At 42.9% G+C, this 25,967-nt stretch overlaps 1 protein-coding gene across 1 annotated transcript in view; it reads right to left on the reverse strand.

Moving 5' to 3' along the window:
• Nucleotides 1-25,967, reverse strand: part of pou2f1b (POU class 2 homeobox 1b) — a 156,378-nt gene that overhangs the window by 96,878 nt on the left and 33,533 nt on the right. The window lies entirely within an intron of this gene.

Genomic DNA, 25,967 nt, shown 5'->3' on the forward strand with positions numbered 1-25,967 from the left:
CGAACCATCACAACAATCATACAGTCGTTTAAGCTCTCGCGGGCCGGATCAAATGACGCGGCGGGCCGGATCTGGCCCGCGGGCCGTGAGTTTGACACCCCTGCCTTAGAAGGTATAATTTAGGGGATAACCTTATTAAACTTGTCAGACATCTATACACAGATCCAATTGCAGCAATAACTACTAATGGCGTATTGTCAAAGCCCTTTAAAATCGAGAAGGGAACAAGGCAAGGATGCCCACTTTCAGCTCTACTCTTTACTCTGGTAATAGAACCTCTGGCCCAGATGATTAGGATGAATAAAGACCTTTCAGGAATTCTGGTGGGAGAAGAAGAGCATAAAATATCTCTTTATGCCAATGATGTTCTGATATATATGTCCAAGCCAACCCAATCAATCTCTGCACTACTGGAATGCCTCACACAATATGGTAATGTCTCCGGATATAAATAAATATTTCCAAATCCTCAGCAATGCCCTTAAATATTGACACAAGTAATCCCTCTTATTGTCCCTTTCCATTAGCGCAAAGTGATTTTAAATATCTCGGAATATTTGTCAGTCCATTATTAAAGGATCTTTATAGCAAAAATTACACACCTCTCATAAACACAATTAAGACGGAGCTAAATAATTGGTGCTCTCTTACAATTTTAATTTTTTGGCTGGATAAATGTATTGAGAATGAATATCCTTCCATGATTTCTCTACTTATTCCAGTCCATACCTTGCTACTTGGATGCTTCTTTTTTTGCAAATCTCAATAAGGTATTTTCTAGGTTTATCTGGAATCATAAAAGGCCCAGAATCAAATTTGTAACTCTAATGAAACCTAGGGATAGAGGTGGTGCTGGTGTACCTAATTTTTAATTGTATTACTGGTCCGTGCAGATTAAAAATATGGTTACTTGGGGTAATGAGAGGAGGGAATCTTTATGGCTAAATATAGAGTCTACAATTTGTTCCTTCTTACCAATCAAACTACTGCCACTTATACATAGTTTTCATAAATTGAGCCACCTTTCTGAGAATTTTGTAGTATTTAACACACTTTTAGCATGGAAAGATGCTAAGTCATACCTTAAGATCCCCCCGTATTTATCACTAAAATCTCCAATTGCTTATAACCCTGACATACCCTACCAACTGTCAAATACAGAACTCTCCAGATGGAGTTCTGCAGGCATTTTACAAATATCACAATTGTTTTCAGATGATGTTCTGAAGTCTTTTTCACAGGAATTTAGGTTCTAAACTTGAATTTTTTAGGTATTTGCAAATTCGCCATTTTATCAAACTTTTACAGGGGAGGGATACATTTAGAATAGAACTGACTGAGATAGAGGAACTTCTACACAATCATTGCAATCTAAAAGGTCTCACGTATATTGATTGATTGATTGAGTACTTTATTAATCCCCGAAGGGAAATTGTGGTGTCGCAGCAGCAATAACAATTATGACAAAGAACATCACACAATGACATTACAATGAGGTAAATAAAGAATAAAAAAAATTAGGACGAATGTAAATACAAGTAAGATATAAAATCTAAAAAAAAAAATATATATAAAGAGAATATAATATAATAATATAAAAAATAAGAATATAAAAACATCTAACAGGACAAGAACAAAAGAAACTAAAAACTAAAAGGGGGGGGAGCCTAAAGGTGCAGTTACAGACGTTGTGCAATTTAAAAAATTTTCAATAAAAAAGTACCCTGTGCAAAATGTGAGTTTAATTGTCTTTCGTGGGTGTTATAGGTTCTGCGTCCTTTTCTTGCACCAGTGAGAGTTATTATAGGTAGCCACCGCTGTGGGCAGAAATGACTTCCAATAGCGCTCTTTGTTGCAGCGAAGTTGGCGGAACCTTCCACTAAGGGCACTTTGCTGTTTAATCAGCAGGTCGTGTAGCGGGTGTGAGGTATTGTCCATTACATTGAGCAGCTTGTGCAAAATTCTCTCCTCAATAACCAACTCTAGGGGCTCCAGAGCAAAACCCAGCACAGAACCAGCCATCCTGATAAGCTTGTTAAGCTTTTTGGAGTCTTTGGCTCTAATGCTGCTTCCCCAGCAGATAGCTGCATAGAAAATTGCACTTTCGACTACAGACTGGTAAAAAATGTGTAGCATCTTGCTGCATACATTGAAGGACCTGAGCCTCCTTAAAAAATAAAGTCTGCTCTGGCCCTTTCTGTAGACAGCCTCGGTGTTGCACTTCTAGTCCAGTCTGTCGTCAAGATGGACACCAAGGTATTTGTAACTTTCCACCACCTCCACATCCTCCCCCAGGATACAGAGGGGTTTTAAAGCAGTCCTGGTCTTCCTGAAGTCTAGGACCATCTCTTTTGTCTTGGTCACATTTAAAAGAAGGTGGTTGTTCCTTGACCACGAGACAAAGCGGTCAACCAGATCCCTGTACTCACTCTCATCTCCACCCCTGATACCCCACCACTGCTGAGTCATCAGAGAACTTTTGTAGATGACAGGACTCAGAGTTGTACTGGAAATCTGAGGTATACAGGGTAAAGAGAAAAGGTGAGAGAACAGTCCCCTGCGGTGCTCCTATGCTGCTAACCACTTGATCAGAAACACCTCCTTTCAGTCGCACAAACTGCGGTCTGTCTGTCAGGTAGTCAGTAATCCAGGAGGTTGTGAAGGTGTCCACTTGCATTAATTGGAGCTTCTCTTTAAGCATTAAAGGCTGGATGGTGTTAAAAGCACTGGAGAAATCAAAGAATATAATCCTCACAGAGCTGCCAGCTAGATCCAAATGCGAGTGTGCTCGTTGTAGCAAGTAGATGATGGCGTCTTCAACACCAACCTCATGGCGGTAGGCGAACTGCAGTGGGTCCAGGGAGGTGGTCACCTGGGGTCTGAGATGGGCCAGAACAAGTCTCTCCATTGCCTTCACAATGTGTGATGTTAAGGCAATCGGTCTGTAGTCATTGAGGGCAGAAGGAGAAGACTTCTTTAGTACTGGAACGAGGCACGATGTCTTCCACAGCACTGGAACCTTCATAAGACGCAGGCTCAGATTAAAGACATGCTGCAGAACCCCACATAGCTGGTACGCACAGGTTCTTAGGACTCTGGGGCTTATGCCATCTGGACCAGGAGCTTTGTTCCAACGTAGTCTTTCCAGCTGTCTCTTCACCTGGCTGCTGGAAACAAACAGACAGGGGGAGGGTGTACTGGAAGGCTCAGTTGTGTGAGACATGGAGGAGGGTGATGATTGAAGAGATTTTAAGTCCAATGTGCAAGTACAAGTGAAGGATGTAGAGGAGATGTGTGAATTGTTGGTACTGATGGCTGGAGAGGTGTGACAGGAACACAAAGGTGGTACTGATAGCTGGAGAGGTGTGGCAGGAGAGGTGTGACAGGAACCCAAAGATGATGGGTCTGTGTGGTTGAGGGGGGAAGTGAAGGCTGAATGATCAGTGCTGAACCTATTAAAGAAATTGTTCAGCTCATTAGCTCTAATTCTGTCACCCTCCGTCTGATTCATCCTTGCCTTGAACCCCATGATTGTTCTCATACCTGACCACACGTCCCTCACGTTGTTGTGTTGAAGCTTATTTTCGAGCGTCCATCTGTACACCTCCTTGTTCTCTCTCAGCCTCACTTTCAGTTCCTTCTGTATTTTTTTTAGTGATTCAACGTCACCATCTCTGAAGGCTTTCTTCTTCCTATTTAACAGCTCCTTTAGATCACTGGTGATCCACGGCTTGTTATTGGGGAAGCATTGCACTGTCTTGGTGGGTATGATGTTGTCCACACAGAAATTGATGTACCCTGTTATACAGTCAGTTAAGGCATTGATGTCATCGCCATGGGGCTCACAGAGTGCATCCCAGTTAGTGGCCTCAAAACAATCCTGCAGAGTCTCATTTGCTTCCTGTGTCCACCTCCTTACAATATGGGTCGTTGCGGGTTGCTCCTGAACAATGGGTGTGTAGGTAGGGGTGAGAAGAACAAGGTTGTGATCTGATTTGCCCAAGGGGGGGAGGGCAGTGGAGCTGTATGCATTCTTGACATTAGCATACAGTAAGTCCAGTGTTTTATGGTCTCTGGTGGGGCATTCCACAAACTGTTGTAAAGTAGGGAGTGTTTCAGAGAGTGAGGTGTGATTAAAGTCACCAGAGATAGCCAGGAAGGCGTTTGGGTGCCTTGTTTGAAGTCTAGCAGTGACTGTGTTGATGACGTCACATGCCGCGTCAGCGTCAGCAGATGGCGGAATGTAAACAATAACAATGATGGCGCATGTGAATTCCCTCAGCATGTAGTAAGGACGCAAACTCACGGCTAACAGTTCAATGTCCGGGCTACAAAACTGCTCTTTAACGGTAACATGTCCTGGATTACACCATTTGTCATTCACAAACAATGCGATCCCCCCTCCTTTCTTCTTACCGCTCAGTCTGCAGTCTCTGTCAGCCCGTACAGTCCGAAAACCCATAATACTGCATTCCCGATATTCCCGCTGCGTTCGCGTTAGTACACTGAGTTCGTCCATCTTATTTGCCAGAGATCTCACATTCCCCATAACAATAGAAGGAAGATATGGTTTATATTTCCTTTTTCTTGCTCTCCGTAAAGCACCAGCCCTGCTTCCTCTGCGTCTTCTCCTCAGCTCGTCCGGGATTTGCGGTCTTGCTCCAGGCGGTAGCGTGGTGTTCGAGAGCGCGAGCAGCTGGTCGCGATGGTAAACAATGCTCACGCTCCCATTCACATGACGACCCGGCACAACAAAAGTTCAAAACACCAAAAGGATGAGTAAAAAACGTTTCAGCCACATGGTATCCATTGTGTAATATCAGTGAAGTTAGTCCGAAAAACATAAAATAAAACACGACAGTAACGGGAGCTACTACGACAGGCAGCCACTCGTGCGGCGCCGGAAAACAAACTACTATATATACAGTATATACAGTGGGGTCAAAAAGTATTTAGTCAGCCACTGATTGTGCAGGTTCTCCTACTTAGAAAGATGAGAGAGGTCTGTAATTTGTATCATTGGTACACTTCAACTATGAGAGACAAAATGAGAAAAAAAAATCCAGGAAATCACATTGTAGGATTTTTAAATAATTTTTTTGTAAATTATGGTGGAAAATAAGTATTTGGTCAATAACAAACAAGCAAGATTTCTGGCTCTCACAGACCTGTAACTTCTGACTTTTTTCTGCAAAGGGGACAGGACAACTGATCCGTGTTAAGGGAAGAATGAACGGGGCCATGTATCGTGAGATTTTAAGCCAAAACCTCCTTCCATCAGTGAGAGCATTGAAGATGGAACGTGGCTGGGTCTTCCAGCATGACAATGATCCCAAACACACCGCTCGGGCAATGAAGGAGTGGCTCCATAAAAAGCATTTCAAGGTCCTGGAGTCTCCAGACCTCAACCCCATAGAAAATTTGTGGAGTCCGTGTTGCCCAGCGACAGCCCCAAAACATCACAGCTCTAGAGGAGATCTGCATGGAGGAATGGGCCAAAATACCAGCTACAGTGTGTGCAAACCTGGTGAAGACTTACAGGAAACGTTTGACCTCTGTCATTGCCAACAAAGGTTATGTTACAAAGTATTGAGTTGAACTTTTGTTATTGACCAAATACTTATTTTCCACCATAATTTACAAAAAAATTCTTTAAAAATCCTACAATGTTATTTCATGGATTTTTTTTTCTCATTTTGTCTCTCATAGTTGAAGTGTACCTATGATGAAAATTACAGACCTCTCTCATCTTTCTAAGTAGGAGAACTTGCACAATCAGTGGCTGACTAAATACTTTTTGGCCCCACTGTATATTTATATATATATATATACTGTATATATATTTAAATATAAATATATATAAATATAAATATATAACTTATTGTCTGTTGCCTGTATCTCTTCACTACCTCACTTAAAGAGTTTGTGGGAAAGGGACCTTGAAATAGATATAAACGATGATACTTGGAAAACCATATGGCGTGACCTATATCCTAAACTAGGCTCACTATCAACCCATGAAATTAACTATAAATGTATTAATAAAATGTACCTCACTCCAATTTGCCTCCAAAAGATCTCCCCTGACTATTCTGGTCTCTGCTTCAAATGTAAACAGGAAAAGGGGACACATTTACACTGTTTTTGGTCATGTGACAAGATACAGTCTTTTTGGAAGGGGGTGCACCATGAACTTGAGAAAATATTGAAGGTCCAATTAACCTTTTGTCCTGCTCTTTTACTGTTGAACTATGATATAGATTCTGTGCTTGACTGTAAAACAAGACATTTATTTTTCATTTTAGTATCTCTTGCTAAGAAATGTACAGTATTTTACTCTTATGGTCAACTCCTCAAGTTCCATCTGTTAGTTTCTGGCTAAACCAGGTTACAACAGTGCTTCCACTGGAGCAATTGACATATAACTTGCATCAGAAAACACATAGATTCTGGCAGATATGGCAACTGTTGATGTCCTATCTTGAATTGTCTTAAACTGCTAATCTTATAGCAATCTTATAATCTTATATATCCATTCTATTATTTAGTAGTTTGGTTTTGTTTTTTTTGCTGTGGCATGTATATTGGTAATGATTAGCCTGTATGTCCAAAGATAACTGTACTTGTGAACCTGACTCTATATGTGCAAAAAAAAAAAAAAAAAAAAAAATGTTATATTCAGTGTTGTCGTTTTCAAATCGACATCAATGCAAGTGTTATTGATTAAAAAAAGAACAGCAACACAAATACAATTTTTAGACAGAGCTCTATAGTTACTAGTGCTATTTTAGAACATGCCCTTCGGGCAACTTACGTGGTTCCTGCAGGCGACCAGGTGCCCGTGGGCACCGGGTTGGTGACTCCTGGCCTAAAAGATAGGCCCCCTCACCCATTACTTGCTGGGGTATTCAGATGTCATTTTCCCTTTTGTTTATGAAATAAAAGAGTGTCCTGCGACTTTTGACTCACCCTGTATTAGTAAAAATGTGCCCTAACTAAGAAATACGGTATTCTAGGATCTCCGCGATTAAAAAGTTGAAAAAATATAGATTTGCAACATCGTGCTAGTGCTCTGTGGTACCATCAAAGCAGTGTACAAAACACCTTTTTATTTTGTGCCAGTTTTAAGTATTCCCATACTTTTGATGATTTGTGTCTTGGAAAACGTTTAGCTTTTCTTTGAAAGCTCTTTACAATCGGCCTCTGACTGCTGCAGATGGCATTTTTTAAGACTGCGCTTAATGCTGGCGTAGTGCTGAGGGAAATCATATGAACAGTTATATGAATGGAAACATTGTAGAAATTAAAAAGGATAATTTATATAAGCATAGTTTTAAAAACGATGCATCAACGAAATATTGACATCGATGCATTTCGCGGCAGCCCTAGTTCAATCCAAAGATGTGTGGCTCCGTTCCGGAGGATCTGTGAACTGGGCAGTCTAGGGCTCTCTTTTAAGTAATTTTGTATTTGAAATATTAACAATGATGAACAATGTTTAATGTTAAACCTGCAAAATCAAATAAAATACAGTCACATTCACCAACCATAGCTGCACCTGTTCTCTCCAGCATAATCCTCCAAGCATCTCCTTACGCATACAAACTCTCCCATCTCTTACATAAGAAAAACAAAACCCCCTAAACCAAAACAACAACTTTAATTAAAATCAGTACAACCTCCTACTTCAAGAAACACAAAAAAGTATTGACTACTACTGTCATCTACAACCAGTTTATTATTGGTGTATTACTGTTATTAGTATTACTAAGTCTACAGCTCTTCCAATTGTTAAATGTCTCTTAGCACTCACTCTCTCTCACTTCCACTTACTACCACAGCTTGGGTGTGAAAACTTTTGCTCCAAAAAATTGAAAAAAAAATAATAGAAAAGCAATAATGTGCAGCTGGCAGCAGCCATAATGAAGCATAATCAGTATTTAGCTAATTAAAGTAATGTGCAAATTCCTTCTGCCTTGTTAGCGTTGTTGAAGCTTCTTTTCACGCAACACTTTGAAGTCTTTCTGCATAATTCAAGATTTTCATGAATATTTATCATTTTTTATCATGTTCATTGGATGACTTTGGACAGAAAAAAGAGGAAAGAAATAGCCTATACAGCGCAGCTCAACAGTAAGATCAAGACTCATACAAGCCCAATTACCAGTAGAACAATGCTGTTACATTTCATAAAGAAGGTAAACAAGGTACCTAGACCTGCCACGTACAGAAACTATTATTATTATAACAGAACTAAAAGCTTTTGTGGATTGTGCTGGCCCAATGTTGAGAAATAATTGGTCATCAGCGTGAGAACTGGCTTGACGGTGCATGCCCTTGCTTACAGAGATCATGTCCTTTGCTACAAGGAAGAATTGCAGAAAGCCAAAACACAATACTATTCAAATGTCATCCAGGATACCCATGGCAATTCTAGAGCTCTCTTTTTTACTGTCAACAAGTTAATACATCCTGTGAAATGTTTTCCTCTGGCTCCATCACCTGAACTTTGCTCTCAGTTCATGGCCTTTTTTAACCAAAAAATAGACACCATTTATACTCAGTTTCAGCCTATTCCAGCTTTACTGAATTGTCATCTGCCATCTTCTTAAATTTGTTTTTCCACTTTTGCTGCTGTGCAAGAAAAGTTTTGTACTACAGCTTATCAAGTCCTCTAAAGCCACTACATGCCAGTTAGACCCTATGCCAACTCACTTACTCTGATTATTAATGCATCACAGAGTTCAGGATTAGTCCCAGCATGTTTGAAATTGGCTTCCATTACCCCGGTTCTCAAAAAGAGTTGCCTAGATCCTGAGAACTTGGCTAACTACAGGCCTATCTCCAATCTCCCATCCCTCGCTAAAATACTAGAGCGGACTGTAGCTGTCCAGCTAACAGACCATATTGATTCTAATGATCTGTTTGAGGTCTTCCAGTCTGGCTTTAGGAAAAACCACAGTGTTGAAACCGCTCTTGTTAGGGTGGTCAATGATCTTTTATTGGCAGCTGATCAAGGGTTTGTAAATCTACTTGTCCTGTTGGACCTTACTGCAGCTTTTGACACAGTTTGTCACAACCTATTAATATCTCGGCTTCATAATTTGATTGGCATATCTGGAACTGCACTTGCTTGGTTCCAGTCATATCTGGGTGACAGGCAACAGTTTGTCTCGATCGGAGGTCATAAATCTGACCCATGCTCTCTGTCTGGTGGTGTCCCTCAGGGCTCAGTCCTTGGCCCATTGCTCTTTATACTTTACATGCTACCTCTTGGCAACATCATCGGGTGATATGGACTGCAGTTTTACCTTTTCTCGGATGATGTGCAGATCTATATATATACCAAACCATCACACAGTCAACCACCATCGGTTTTGATGGACTGTTTAGCTGATGTGAGGTCCTGGATAAAAGAAAACTTTCTGAGTCTGAATAGTGACAAGTCAGAGGCCATATTGATTGCCTCTCCAGCTACTATTAAGAAGCTTAATAACATCACTGTTTCTATTCTGGATTTTACAGTTTCATCATCTAGCCAGATTAGAAATCTGGGAGTGATGTTTGATTCCACTCTGTCTTTTGAGCCCCATATCAAAAATATTTGTAAGGTAGCCTTTTTCCATCTTAAGAACATTGCCAGTATCCATCCCTTTCTTTCGTATGCTGCTGCGGAGACTATTATCCAGGCATTTGTAACTTCTAGAATTGACTACTGCAATGCTGTACCTCATGGACTCCCTGCTAGGGTTTTGAACAGGCTGTAGTATGTACAAAATTCAGCTGCAAGGATTTTAACCCATACTAGATCTTGGGAGCACATCACCCCAACTTTAAAACACCTACAGTGGCTTCCAGTACAATACAAAATACACGGCCTCGCGCCTTCATATCTTGGAAGTCTGTTCACATCATAGTCTCTTCGCTCTTCCACCTTGCATCTGTTAAAAGTTCCCCCTTCTAAATTACGTACTTTGGTGACAGGGCATTCAGTGTCGCAGGCCCCAAGTTGTGGAATAGTCTCCCTCTTGAGCTACGTGCCTGCTCACCTGCAGCTGTGTTCAAAACCCATCTCAAAACTCATCTTTTCCAGCTGGCTTTTGGGTGACCCAGAACTGTGCCACATGTTTGGTGTTTTCCATGTTTCAAATTTGTATTTTATTTATAATTTTGCTTAGATTTTAGTTATTTTTATTGTACAGTTTCCTTTGGTGTCATGAAAGGCGCTTTTCAAATAAAATGTTATTATTATTATTATTTTTCTGAATTGTACTCACAGCTGCCTCCAGCATTAAGGCACTAAAATTACAACCTGGCTCCTAAAGGCATTAACAAAGGCCTCATGATGCTTCGAGTACCACTTGCTAAAGACCATTTCGCTACCATCATCTCAGCCTACGCACCGACGCTAGATGCAGAAGAGAGCGTGAAGGAAACTTTCTACCAACAATTAAACAATATCATCTTGCGCGTCCCCACCGAGGACCGCCTTCTGATCCTTGGCGACTTCAATGCCAGGGTTGGAAGAGACCATCAGCTCTGGCCCAACATCATCGGCAAGCAAGGCGTTGGGAACTGCAACGACAATGGCCTTCTCCTTCTTGGCCTGCAGGACATGAACTCACTATCACGAACACCTGCTTCCGACTACCCAACCGACTCAATTCTACATGGAGGCACCCTCGATCCAAGCATTGGCACATCCTTGACTACATCATCGTGAAGCAGAAGTTCAGGAAGGACGTCCAGATAACCAGGAGCATGCCAGGTGCCGACGACTGTGCTGACATCTCTAAACTGAAACTGAATTTGAGACAGAGACCTCGAATGCATACGACAAACCAGATGAGAAGAAAATATGACATCAGCAAACTGAACGACCCTGCTATGTCGGCAAAGCTCCAGGAAAACATCAAGCAACGTCTGACCTCGAACCCTGCCAACCCACCCTCGATCAAGGCAGAGTGGACAACACTACGTGCAGTGATCAATGATGCAGCCAAAGAACCATCGGTCTGCAGAGAAGGAAGCATCAAGACTGGTTCAATAACAATGATCTGGAGATCACAACCATAATAGATGAAAAATGGAAAGCAAAGATCACTCACAAACAGGATCCATCAAATCATGAGAAGAAAACCAAATTCCAGCAACTGAAACGACAGTGCCAAGCGCGGCTCAGAGAGCTCCAAAACAACTGGTGGCAACAGAAGGCAGAAGAACTCCAATGCTTTGCTGATAAAAGAGACACAAGGAACTTCTACGCGAGCCTCAAAGAGATCTATGGCCCAAGGAGATCCTCTGTTGGAACACTTATGTCCTCTGACAACTGCACACTTCTAACGGACAGCCAAGCCATCCTAGACCGTTGGAAGGAACATTTTGACACTCTTGTTAACCAAAAGTCATCCGCTGCCAGAGACTTCCTGAGAAACGTCCCCCAACTGCCCCCACGACTTGAACTGACAGCACCTCCGTCCGACCAAGAATTCGAAACAGCTCTAAGCCTCATACGATGCAGAAGAGCCGCTGGACCCGACAACATCCCAGTCGAGCTCCTTGTACATGGCGGTATAACACTCAAGACCCGCCTCTTCGTACTGATGCTCCGAATGTGGGAAGCAAGACAAGTCCCTGACGACATGAAGAATGCACTGATTGTGACGATCTTCAAAAAGGGTGACCGGAACATCTGTGGGAATTACCGCGGAATATCCCTGCTTTCCATTGCTGGGAAGATCTTCGCCCGGATCATCCAAAATCGTCTTCAAAAGGTTGCAGAAGAAATCCTTCCGGAGTCACAATGTGGATTCCGTACAACCAGAGGAACAATCGACATGATTTTCTGTGCAACCCCTCTTCCTAGTCTTCTATAATCTGGAGAAGGCCTACGACAGTGTCAATAGGGCTGCCATGTGGGAAGTACTACGACGCTTTGGCTTCCCCAACCCCTTCATCCAACTGATCCAAGCCCTACACGACGGCATGACAGCACGAGTCATCCATCAGAACAACATATCCGAAGAATTCCCAATCACATGTGGACTGAAACAGGGATGTGTCCTTGCACCTACCTTGTTTGCCATCCACCTTGCCGCAATGATGTATGAGATACCACCCAATAACCCTGGCATTGAAATGAGGTACAGGCCGGACGGAGGACTATTCAACCTGTCCCGTCTGAGATCCAGAAGCCTGGTCTCCACCATCAAAGTCACCGAAATGCAATATGCGAACGACAACGCTGCACCAACCCACTCAGTCAAAGACTTACAAACATCAGTCAACAACTTCAACGCAGCATACACACGCTTTGGCATGACCGTGAACGCCTCAAAAACCAAGGTCCTTGCACAACCGCCTCCCGGGACTTCCCTACCAGACTTCAACATCTCAATCAACGGGAAGACCCTAGAATGTGTGGACCACTTCCCGTATCTTGGCAGCATCCTGTCCACCCAGTGCACATCATCTAAGGATGTAGAGAACAGAATCCAAGCAGCACACCGAGCCTTCGGAGGACTCACCAGCCGTGTCTTCTGTAACAAGGATCTGACTATCTGTTAATGACGCCGAAAAACTGATCCATGCGTTTATAACGTTTAATAAGATTATTGTAATGCTCTTCTAACAGGATGCTCTGGTAGATCCTTAAACAAACTCCAGTTAGCTCAAAATGCAGCAGCTCGAGTGCTAACTAGAACTAAAAAATTTGACCATATTACTCCTGTTCTATCGTCTCTACACTGGCTGCCAGTTAAATTTCGCATTGATTACAAAATACTTTTACTAACTTATAAAGCGCTACATGGTCTGGCTCCACAGTATCTGAGTGAGTTTATTAATTACTACAACCCAGCACGTCCACTTCGTTCACAAGATGCAGGGCTACTTATAGTTCCTAGAATTAAAAAGATCACGGCTGGTGGAAGAGCGTTTTCTTACAAAGCTCCACAACTTTGGAATAATCTTCCTGCCTCTGTTCGGGATTCGGACACAGTCTCAATGTTTAAGTCTAGACTGAAAACATATTTATTTTCTCAGGCTTTTGATTAGTATAGACAAAGGCGCAGAGCTTGGGGGTTCTTGGTCATAGAAACTTGTGGTGATCAGGGATGTTGGGTTGCTGTCGTCCTGCCTCTCTTGTCCGATCACTCAGGTTTGATGACGGTGGGGAGATGGGCGCTGATGTCCTGTGAAAGACTTCATGACCTTGTTACCTGCTTGCTCTCCCTTTTAGTTATGCTGTAATAATTAGGGCTGCCGGAGTCTAAAACTCTCTGTAAAACTGTTTGTCAACTAGCATTGTACATTATTAACTACATTCTCTGTTGTTTTACCCCGAGGGCATTCTGATGGAAACCTGTTTACCCGCCGAGGTTAAGGATTAAAGTCGAGACTGCCGGGACAACGATGCTGCTCCTGTCAGATGTGACGGGTCTGGAGTAATTGCAACGACAAGAAATCACTACAGACTTTATTGAAGACTAGAGCGGATAACAACTCTATTATTATTTAATTGTTTATTTATCTATTTATTACCAGTTATGACTTTTAGATCATTTAATTCTGTGTTTGTATGATTTGTGTAAATCGTGTATTTATTTAAAGTATCCTCCAGGCCACCCAAGAAGGATGGGCCCTGCTGAGTCTGGTTCCTCTCAAGGTTTCTTCCTGTAATTTTCAGGGAGTTTTTCCTTGCCACAGTCGCCCTCGGCTTGCTCAACAGGAGTTTTTGTATCTGTTGGTCCTGGATTTTGTAAAGTTGCTTTGAGACAATGTATATTGTAAAAAGCGCTATATAAATAAAGTTGACTTGACTTGACTTGACCCATGAAACAAAATTATGGTCTACAACGCCGTCATCGCATCCACTCTTCTGTATGGATGTGAAACCTGGACCCTCTACCGAGCAGATCTGAAGAAGCTGGAGCAGTTCCACCAACAGAAGCTGCGAGCCATTCTCAACATCAACTGGGATGATTATGTGACAAATAATTCTGTGCTGGAAAGAGCTTCCTCTGTCAGCATTGAAGCATCCATCAAGAAACATCAACTCTGGTGGATGGGCCACGTAACTCGAATGTCAGGAGACATTGGTGAACTTGCATGGGTGAAGCGACCCCTCGGTGCCCCACTGAAACGCTACAAAGATCAATTAAAGTGGACCCTAAAATCCACAGGCATCGACCCCAAGAATCTGGGAAGCATCGACTCAAGAAAGACCTCTGTGCAGAAGAGCGGTCAAACAAGGAATTACAAACACTGACGGAGAACCAAGCATCGCACTAGAGATCTATCCTTGGACTACGAGGGGACGCCATCATAATCCACTTATTTTTCTTCTTGGCAATCATTTTGTATGTTTCCAGAATATTTCCAGAATATATAAATTCATATCCAACTGTGTTTGTCCAGCTAACTAACGAAAAAACCTTCTTAGTCGGACAATTTATTCTCTCGGCTTTTGTGGTAAAAATCAAAACTGGTGATTCATTATCTAAGCTGTCACTTATACCTCTACAACCAATAAAGAGAGCGTTTTTCATTGTCAGCTCACCTAAATGCCACACATTGGAGAAATCTTAAAAGAATTTGCATATCTGGCTTTGGATTAGAGAAACAACATTGATCCATTGAGTTGTTTATGCATGACATAGAGCACATGTGTCAAACTCAAGGCCCGTCGGCCAAATCCAGCCCGCCACATCATTTTATGTGACCCATGAGAGCTTAAAAGACGTATGATTGTCTTAAAATACAATATAAAATCGTACATAAACTGTATCTCCCACAATGCATGCGAATTTTGTGACCTGCAAAGTGACCGCATCCTGCCACTAGATGGCAGTGTTTCCACATCAGCGTTTATTTAAAACCGTTTTCCAACAAGTGATGTTGAGAAATATTTACAAATAATCCCAAAATGTACAAGAAGAGAAAAATTAAGCAGAAGGAAGGAAATTTAATGAAAGGTGGGAAAATGAATGCAAGTTTGTGCTTCAAGACGAAAAACCGGTACGTCTCTTTTGTTATGAGGCCGTGTCAGTGGTAAAGGAGTACAATATAAATGTAGATATACATTATAAATATACAGTATACATTTGGCATTTTGACACCAAACACAGAATTTAGGCTCCAAGAAAAACAACAAATTGTCCAAGACTTAAAAGGCAGACTAAATATCACAACAGGATACATTACAGGTTACGTTACCTTGGTGAAAATGAGTTTGACACCCCTGACATAGAGTAAGCAAAATGAATGAATCTTTACCACAGATCAGAGCACAGCTTCCTAAATCAATTCCTATGAATAATTTGTTTGAAAAGAGTCGTTTCTGACTTGTTTTTACTCAGTGATTCAGTTTGCTTTTTCAAAGTCTGATGTAAAGAAATAATGAAGGGGTCTGACAAAGCTTTAGAGCCAAAAAGGCACAAATGTATTGAATAATGACACTATTAAGTACAAATAATTTATCCTGCATATTTTCTCTGCAACATAATCATTTTTTTTATGTTGGAAAGCTTTGGAGACCAACATGGACTCTTTTAACTTCAACTTCAATAACTGCAGATCAAAATGAGTTAGAAGCTATGTTTGATATAGTGTGCAATAGAAAATTATGAGTAAGGGGCTTTTTATAGTCATATAGGGTATTCTCACATATTTAGTAAGAAATTTAGTAAGATATTTTTAAGAAACTCAGTAAGAGCTCTGCGACGTAGGTCACGAAGAAAACAGAACATCCTGATGGATGGATGGACGGACGGACGGACAGACAGACAGATAGATTAGATAGATAGATAGATACTTTATTGATCCCGAAGGAAATTAGAGTCCCAGTAGCATTGTACATCAAATCAAATCAAATACACACTATAAAGAAAAAAATGACAACAATATAAATTCGAGAAAGTACAAAAACTTTTGACAGATTGAATGTAACCTGAGTTTTACATATACTGCATAGCTACAGAGCAGTTATTAATGATGAGGATGGATTGAGTGTAAATAAACAAAATAACCAAATGGAATTGAATTAAAAGTAAAAGTGCAGGAAGGTGTGGTTCCAAGTATACAGTACACGGTCCAGATTAAATATAGATTAAATATTAAATATAAAGTGATAAGTGACAAGTATTGCACATTGGATTGGGCCAATATAGCCATAACTATATATACATTAGCATACATATGCATTTGTATGAATATACAGTACTTAGGTACACATACTGTATATACATGTATATATGCTCAGTCCTTAGTGATCACCCGTTGTCCACGAATGCTGGAGTTATAGAGCCTAATGGCTCAGGGGACGAATGACCTTTTTAATCTGTCTGTGGAGCAGCTCAGTGACAGCAGTCTGTCACTGAACATACTCCTCTGTTTTACAACAACAGTGTGCAGGGGGTGGTTCACTTTGTCCATGACGGAGTGAAGTTTGCTTAGTGTCCTTCTTTCAGCCACAGTCACCAGAGATTCCAGTTAAATGCCGACCACTGCCCCAGCACGGCTGATCAGTTTGTCCAGCCGTGCTTCGTCCTTCTTCTTAATACTGCCACCCCAGCACAGCACAGCATAAAAAAGGACACTGGCAACCACAGACTGATAAAACATGTGGAGAAGTTTCCTGCAAATGTTAAAGGACCTCAGCCTTCTTAGGAAATAGAGCCGGCTCTGTCCTTTCCTGTTCAGGATGTCTGTGTTAGCTGACCAGTCCAGTTTGTCATCCAGATGCACCCCTAGGAATTTGTAGGTCTTGACCACCTCCACATCACTCCCCTCGAATTGACATTGGCTGTGAGGGTTGCCCTGACCTACGAAAGTCCACTACCATCTCCTTTGTCTTGGATGCATTTAGCTGCAAATGGTTAACCTGGCACCACACAGCAAAGTCTTTCACCAGGTTCCTGTACTCCTCTTCCTGGTCATCCCTGACACATCCCACAATAGCTGTGTCATCTGAAAACTTCTGCATGTAGCAGGTCTCAGAGTTGTAGCTAAAGTCCGATGTGTAGAGTGTGAAGAGGAAGGGGGAAACTACAGTCCCCTGTGGTACTCCTGTGCTGCTGACCACTGACTCTGATGTACAGTCCTTCAGTCTAACATATTGTGGTCTGTTAGTGAGGTAGTCAGTGATCCAGATTACAAGGTGTGGGTCCACTTGCATTCCAGTCAGCTTGTCTTTGAGTAAGAGAGGCTGTATGGTGTTAAAGGCGCTGGAAAAGTCTGCATCCCTTGTCCAGATGAGAGTGGGTTCTGTGGAGAAGGTATGTGATGGCATCCTCAACCCCCACCTTTTCCAGGTAGGCAAACTGTAGTGGATCTACAGTGTGTTGTACTTGGGGTCTGAGGAGGCGGAGTAGCAGACGCTCCATGGTCTTACTGATGTGCGAGGTGAGCGCAATTGGTCTAAAGTCATTTAGCGCATTCGGACACCTCTTTTTGGGCACAGGAATAAGACACGATGTCTTCCTAGTCGCAGACTTACGTTGAAGATGTGCTGAAGTGGTTCACCCAGTTCAGCAGTGCAGGACTTCAGTAGTCTTGAACATACTTTATCCGGACCCGCTGATTTCCTGGTACGAATTTTCTTCAGTTCACCTCTGACCTGGTCTGCAGTGATGATAGGTGGAAGGGGCGAAGGGGATACTGTGTTGAGGTGTGAATCAGTAGCTGTGGCGGGGGGGGGGGGGCTCGTTCGCTTTCTGCACGTTGCCATCTGCTGCCCTGTCATTACTCTGCTTGTAGCCTGTAATGGTCCTCATACCATCCTAGACCTCCCTGATGTTATTTTCCTGCAGCTTCCGCTCCACCTTCCTCCTATAGGACTCTTTCGCTTCACGCAAGCAGACTTTGAGCTCCTTTTGTACGCTCCTTAGCTCCTCCTGGTTCTTGTTTTTAAAAGCCCTTTTCTTCTTGTTCAGGAGGTCCTTGACATCACTGGTTATCCAGGGCTTGTTATTAGCATAGCAGCGTACAGTTGTTGTTGGAACAGCAATGTCCGTGCAGAAGTTAATATGGTCCGTTACACAGTTTGTAATCCCCTCAACATCCTCATCCCATGATTCCTGCAACACGCTCCAGTCAGTGGAGGCAAAACAGTCCCGAAGAGCCTCATCTGCCTCTGGAGACCATTTTCTGAAGGTGCGTGTGGTTGTGGGTTGTCTTTTGACAAGAGGTTTGTACTGCGGCTGTAGGTAGATGAGGTTATGGTCTGATTTTCCCAGTGGGGCAGTGGTGTGGTGGTGTATGCCTCTTTTACATTGGCGTAAAAAAGATCAATTGTCCTGTCTTTTCTTGTAGGGCAGTCCACATACTGATGAAACCCAGTTAATGTAGAAGCCAGTGTAGTATGGTTAAAATCTCCAGATATAACAATGAGAGCGTCCGGGTGCTGTGTCTGTAGTCTTGCGATGGTTGCGTGTGTGACGTCACACACAGTATCAGCGTCAGCCCGTGGTGGAATGTAAACACACACAGCAATGGCGTGGGAGAACTCCCTAGGCATGTAGTAGGGTCGCAGACTCACTGCTAGCAGTTCAATGTCCTGACAGCAGATCACCTCCTTCACTGTTACATGTCCAGGGTTGCACCATCTGTTGTTTACAAAAAGCACGAGTCCTCCTCCTTTCCTTTTGCCGGTGAGCTTAGCGTCCCTGTCCGCTCTTACTGTCATAAATCCGGGGATGTTTACATTAGCATTGGGAATGTTGCCGGTTAGCCACGTTTCCGTAAAACAGAAAAAACTGCACTCGCGGTATATTTTCTGATTACTAACCAGCGCCGCTAGCTCGTCGGTCTTATTAACTAGCGAGTTTACATTCCCCATCACCACCGAAGGAGCAGATGGCTTAAATCACCAGCATTTCTCCAACCGCTTAGCCTTTAGCTTAGCACCAGCTCTGCGTCCCCTGTGTTTATGGGATGCATTGTGCCGGCGTGCCCCATTGTTCTTAGACAGAGCAGCTCGTCCCTCGAATAAACGAAGTATTTGCCACTCTCTTGCGTATAAAAAGACTCCATATCCATAGGATATACGAAAATACACAAAATACACACTAAACATACACTATATAACAGAAAAAGAAAGAAAATTGCCATAATAGGCAACGCGAACACAGAGCTACCAGGAAGGCTGCCACTCGTTGCGGCGACGGAAGTTAAGATAACGTGAAACGTGATAACGTGAAAGTTAGACAAGCTATCGCATCACAAGACCAGAATTCTTTAGAACATAGCAGACTCTATGCCACCAGATGTATTTTTTAATTTATGAATGACACATTTGTATGTTTTATGACCTCTGTGTGTCCTGCCTTGGGGAGGGGAGTTAACAAATTGGGCCGAGAGAGCTATAAAAAGACCTATGTAAAATTTCTCATGTAATCTTACTGTGGTATGCCTCTTATGCTGTATGTTAGAATCCACAATTGTGCTTTCAATAAACTTCAATCCAGCTACGAAGAATTACTTGTGTCTGTGTTTGCTGTCTGACCAAAAAGTTACACTACAAAATTGGCGACTCAGATCGGACTCGAAACCCACTATCCCCAGCTCAACTGTTCCGGCATCCAGGTGTTGAACGTGGGTCTGAGGACGCTCAGTAAAGACTAACCTGCAGCCTTAACCATCTGGTTCAGAGAGAGGGGATTGGTGGTCACCTGTGGTGTTGGCCAGCGCAGCTGCTTCCACGAACCAAGGTCAGAAACATTTGGTTTGTACCTTTAATTCAGTTGGTATATGCTAATATCTGAGTTGTGTGGCTGTGAGTAATCTAGGCAAATCTAGGATTTGGCACTGGTTTACTGTAGAACAATCAGGGGTATTGTTCTGGTTCCTGAATTCAGGGTACGTGACCCTAAGTGTTTTACCCAAGGTTTTTAAAGAGGAAACCTGGTACAAGCAGAAATTCTTGTATAAGAGAATTGAGTAAACTCACCTCCTTTAGGAAAAAGGGAGGGGGGGAGGGTTTGGAAGAGGTCACTGCAACACAACTCATGCAAAAAAAAAATTTGAGACTACAGCTGGATTGAAGCCACCTTTTTGTCTGTGATTTTACTTTGTGTTGGTGAGAAAACTTGTGAGTTGAAGTAGTTTGGACCTTTCTATATATTAAAATTTTGTAAATTTTTTTTTTTAAAATGTTCAATCAGTTTTTAAACAAGTATTGATTCCTGAGTGTAATAAGCAGTGCAATGGGTAAGGGCCAGAGTAAACCACAGCCTGATGTAAAAAAAAATACAGACTACTAATAAACTAAGCTATGAGAATCACATGTATAAACACCCTAATGTTTTGTTTATGATATAAAAAAAAAAGTATGGTCAGGCCTCTGTGTCACAATTCCATGTGTGGGTAGAGCAGTGTGGTTTTTCTGAGAAAGGTAGCTTTAGTGAAAGGTAGCTCTAAGAGTTGAGGGCTAAATTAGAGCACAAGGAACAAGCGAGCAGACAGAAAAAAGAATATAAGGAAAGTAAAAAAGAAAAAAAAGGGGAAAAAGAGTAAAGATGAACCAGAAATTTTTAGGGAAGATTGGAAAGGCAAATAGCAGAAAAAATAAAAAAGAAGGAAAGGGACAGGATAAGGCAGGCGTTAACTGTGTTTTATGCCAAGCCTGATTACAGATAAATCCTGATTTGATCACCAGCTCTCACAGATGCAGAATGAGGCCAAACCAGGAAGTGGAAGGCGCAGCACGAGCGACGTCCTCTGAAACCACCCTACCCAATAGATCAGGGGTGTCAAACTCACGGCCCGCGGGCCAGATCCAGCCCGCCACGTTGTTTTATGTGGCCCGCGAGAGCTTAAACAACTGTACGATTGTTGTGATGGTTCGAGTAGTTACAGAGACGCAGTTATAATTTAATAGGACACCTGTGCCTTTAAGCCTTTAACTGTTGACATCGTAGTCATGGCAACTAACTTTGACCTTTGCTGAGAAGCAAAAGTAAAGACTTTTACGGCAAAAGAACGCAGGTAGTAATGTAAACAATAAAAATAAATATAAATAATTATCTTGTAATATATTACCAAAGCATCGTCTGTAATAGTGGCGTTTATATTCTCAGTTGTTTGTAAATGTTTAGTGAGTATATCACAGCGTTTTAGTTACAAATTTACCGTAATTAAATACCGTTACTATAGCAATTAGTATCTTTACACAAAATGCTAACTTCTTACCTCTATTTTACGTTTGGGTAAATCTCATATTGTACCAGATGTAACACTTGACTACAGCTGTGTGCTTGTACTGTATTAAGTTCTTTATTGTTTTTATTGTTTGTATTTTTACTTCATTCTGGTGCACACAGTGTATCACACAGCTGGGAAGCAAATAAAACCGACTGTATTCTGAACAGAGCTGTCTGTCTGTCTGTCTGTCTAGCTGAGCAAGGGGGATAAACTATTAGTGAGGGCAGAACAATTGTCTTAAAATACACTGTAAAATCCTACATTAACTGCATCTCTCAAAATGCATGCTGATTTTGTGACCTGCAAAGTGACACATCCTGCCAGTAGATGATGTTAAGAAATATTTACACATAATCCCAAAATGAAGATAAGTAAGAAAATTAAGCAGAAGGAGGAAATTTAATGAAAATGAAAACAAGTTTGTGCTTCAGGAAGAGAAAACGGTGGGTCTCTTGTGTTATGAGGCAGTGTCTGTGGTAAAGGAGGACAATATAAATGCAGAATTTAGCCTCCAAGAAAAACAACAGACTGCAATCACAGCAGAATACGTTACAATCGGCCCTTTGAGGGCCACCATAATGCCGATGTGGCCCTCGGTGAAAATGAGTTTGACACCCCTGCAATAGATGAACCAGTGACAGCAGTGAGACCACCTCCCTACAACACCCCAAAGAAAGAGGACACTCCCATAGAAGCAGAGACTGAGTCAGTCATCATCTCTTCTAACAGTGAGATTAAACAATTAGGCCAGCTACATGCTGATGTAAAAGACATTGCACAAGCAATGCTGATGAACTACACATATTCTGCAAAGAGTTTAGACCCACAACCATGGAACTCAGGCACCTCCTCATGCGAAAGATGGGTAATGACTAGTCAAAACCGGAAATACAGGAGATGGTCAAAGCCACCTGCATCACATGGGACACTGGAAAACTGAAAAGACATTGAAAGAGAAGGAGAAGAAGAAAGCTGATCAGAGAACAGAGGAATTGCACGCAGCAAGCCTCACCATGATGCAGGGCGTGGCAAAGCAGGCAGAGAGAGGTGACAGAGGCAAAGGGTTGATGGAGGTTGAGGCAGAACAAAGTCTGTATGCTGTGGGAAGGCCGGTCACATTGCAAAAAACTGCAGGGGGCGGCAAAGATCTGCTGTGAGCGGTGGGTGTTTCAACTGCAGCCAAAAACTGCCCTCAAAAAGCAACTAAGGGCTGAAGTCTAGTGGTGTGCAATGCTACAAAATTTGGTATCGATCCAATACCAAGTAAATACAGGGCCAGTATCGCTGATTCTGATACCGATACAGATACTTTTTACTTATAAAAAGGCAACTTATTTACTTTTTATGTAGGGAAGAGCAGTGTGTCATGATGTATGAGGTGAAAGTATCATCAATATGCTTTGACGACTAAATGATTTTGCGTTTATTACTTATGAGCATGTTAAAACCCACTACAGAAAAGTTCTTAGGCGAATAAAAAAATTTTTTGTTACTGTAATGAACTCTAATGAAGTCTAAGATTTTTATTCAGAAACAATTATATTATATAATTGTAAAATAAACGAAGTACACAAAATTATTAAAGAACGTGTTAGGGTGCCTGCGACGTCTGGTGAGAGTAACATCAGGTCACAGCGTCGCAGGCGTTACAGAGCAACAAAGAGCTCGGCTTTATATACCAGGCCAGCTCGTTAGGTGCAAACGCGCGGCACCTGTGATTCCCCTATTTAAGGGGGCGTCACCAGGTTGCCGGAGTCGCACCTTTTGTCTTTTGTTTCATAACCATGACTGCCGAAGTCGCTTCTTTTGTAGGGTCAGTACGGTACCCCGGGCACTATTTAGAGTGGTCGGGTGTGTAAATCGAAAGATTGAGGTAACGGTAGGGTTTTATTTCTGGTGTAGGGAAAGCGGTGCAACTTCGTGCAGCCCTCGCGCTGTGTTTGTTTTTGTCAGCGCCTTTATCTGCCTGCTACAGGGCGGTTAGCCTCTTGGCTAAAGCTAGCCAAACAACCGCGCCCACTGTAGTTGGTCTGAGCCTCCCGCTACGCGGATCCTTAGCAACCGCTTGGTTGAGTGGGTTAAGTCACGCCCACTCAGCGCTGGTTCAGATCCGCGTTTCACTAACGCTGTATTTTCTCTCTCGCAAAACCGGTTTCTTTCCAGCGGCATAACACCGCTGGTGACAATACCGGTCTCTATTATCCCCACTGGTGTGGGAATACCTGGTAGCGAGCTCGTATTGCTCCGAGTACTCACTACTCTTCGCGCACGCTTTTAGTGCGCTCATTCTTTCAATACAAGCGCTCTCAGTTAGCGCCGCGAGTAGCGCGAACGCCCAGCGTCTGTGCGACCCGGGTTCGCGCCTCGCATTTTGTGTTTTGTTTAACCTTGTTTCTTTCTCCTCTTTTTCAGTTTGCCTGCGGCGCCAGCGGCTTAACTCGGCATTTAGCCTGAGTTGTCCTTTTGTTCTCATTTTTACTTTAGTTTTAAAAGAACTTATATATATATATATATATATATACAGTGTATCACAAAAGTGAGTACACCCCTCACATTTCTGCAGATATTTAAGTATATCTTTTCATGGGACAACACTGACAAAATGACACTTTGACACAATGAAAAGTAGTCTGTGTGCAGCTTATATAACAGTGTAAATTTATTCTTCCCTCAAAATAACTCAATATACAGCCATTAATGTCTAAACCACCGGCAACAAAAGTGAGTACACCCCTTAGTGAAAGTTCCTGAAGTGTCAATATTTTGTGTGGCCACCATTATTTCCCAGAACTGCCTTAACTCTCCTGGGCATGGAGTTTACCAGAGCTTCACAGGTTGCCACTGGAATGCTTTTCCACTCCTCCATGACGACATCACGGAGCTGGCGGATATTCGAGACTTTGCGCTCCTCCACCTTCCGCTTGAGGATGCCCCAAAGATGTTCTATTGGGTTTAGGTCTGGAGACATGCTTGGCCAGTTCATCACCTTTACCCTCAGCCTCTTCAATAAAGCAGTGGTCATCTTAGAGGTGTGTTTGGGGTCATTATCATGCTGGAACACTGCTCTGCGACCCAGTTTCCGGAGGGAGGGGATCATGCTCTGCTTCAGTATTTCACAGTACATATTGGAGTTCATGTGTCCCTCAATGAAATGTAACTCCCCAACACCTGCTGCACTCATGCAGCCCCAGACCATGGCATTCCCACCACCATGCTTGACTGTAGGCATGACACACTTATCTTTGTACTCCTCACCTGATTGCCGCCACACATGCTTGAGACCATCTGAACCAAACAAATTAATCTTGGTCTCATCAGACCATAGGACATGGTTCCAGTAATCCATGTCTTTTGTTGACATGTCTTCAGCAAACTGTTTGCGGGCTTTCTTGTGTAGAGACTTCAGAAGAGGCTTCCTTCTGGGGTGACAGCCATGCAGACCAATTTGATGTAGTGTGCGGCGTATGGTCTGAGCACTGACAGGCTGACCCCCCACCTTTTCAATCTCTGCAGCAATGCTGACAGCACTCCTGCGCCTATCTTTCAAAGACAGCAGTTGGATGTGACGCTGAGCACGTGCACTCAGCTTCTTTGGACGACCAACACGAGGTCTGTTCTGAGTGGACCCTGCTCTTTTAAAACGCTGGGTGATCTTGGCCACTGTGCTGCAGCTCAGTTTCAGGGTGTTGGCAATCTTCTTGTAGCCTTGGCCATCTTCATGTAGCGCAACAATTCGTCTTTTAAGATCCTCAGAGAGTTCTTTGCCATGAGGTGCCATGTTGGAACTTTCAGTGACCAGTATGAGAGAGTGTGAGAGCTGTACTACTAAATTGAACACACCTGCTCCCTATGCACACCTGAGACCTAGTAACACTAACGAGTCGCATGACATTTTGGAGGGAAATGACCAGCAGTGCTCAATTTGGACATTTAGGGGTGTAGTCTCTTAGGGGTGTACTCACTTTTGTTGCCGGTGGTTTAGACATTAATGGCTGTATATTGAGTTATTTTGAGGGAAGAATAAATTTACACTGTTATATAAGCTGCACACAGACTACTTTTCATTGTGTCAAAGTGTCATTTTGTCAGTGTTGTCCCATGAAAAGATATACTTAAATATCTGCAGAAATGTGAGGGGTGTACTCACTTTTGTGATACACTGTATATATCATTTAATAAACTTTATTTCTATACTCTGCATCCTTGGGTCCGTCTGTCTCCTTATAACAGTAAGGTGCGACCAATAATGGATCCAGCAGAGTCTCACTCCATGGCCGATGTCATGCGGCACCAGGGGGTAACCCTGGGTAGGCACGAGCTGGCGCTCAATGAGCTCGTCCAGCGAGTGACCGAGATCGCCCAACTGCTGCCTACATTGGGCGCCAGCTCGGATCACCAGCCTCCGCGCCCCCCTGCTCCCCCAGCCTTTACCACCGGACCGGAGACCCCTATGCCGCCTCCCGAACGTTTTTCGGGGGAAGCCAGAAAGTGTAGGGGGTTTCTCCTCCAGTGCTCCCTCATCTTTGAGTTACAGCCCGCCCGCTTTCCCTCAGAGCGCTCGAAGGTCGCGTATATTATTTCACTGCTGACCGGTAAGGCCTTGGAGTGGGCCACGGCCCTCTGGGAGCAGGACGCCCCTGAGTGTTCCTCAGAGTCTTTTTTTAGGGAGGCACTGAGGGACACATTCTTCCACCCTGTGGGAGGAAAGGAGGCTGGCCCACGTTTACTGGAACTGTCTCAAGGGGGGCGGTCAGTCGCGGAGTACG

The sequence above is a fragment of the Trichomycterus rosablanca genome, chromosome 12 (genome assembly GCF_030014385.1).
Source record: "Trichomycterus rosablanca isolate fTriRos1 chromosome 12, fTriRos1.hap1, whole genome shotgun sequence".
Lineage (NCBI taxonomy): Eukaryota > Metazoa > Chordata > Actinopteri > Siluriformes > Trichomycteridae > Trichomycterus > Trichomycterus rosablanca.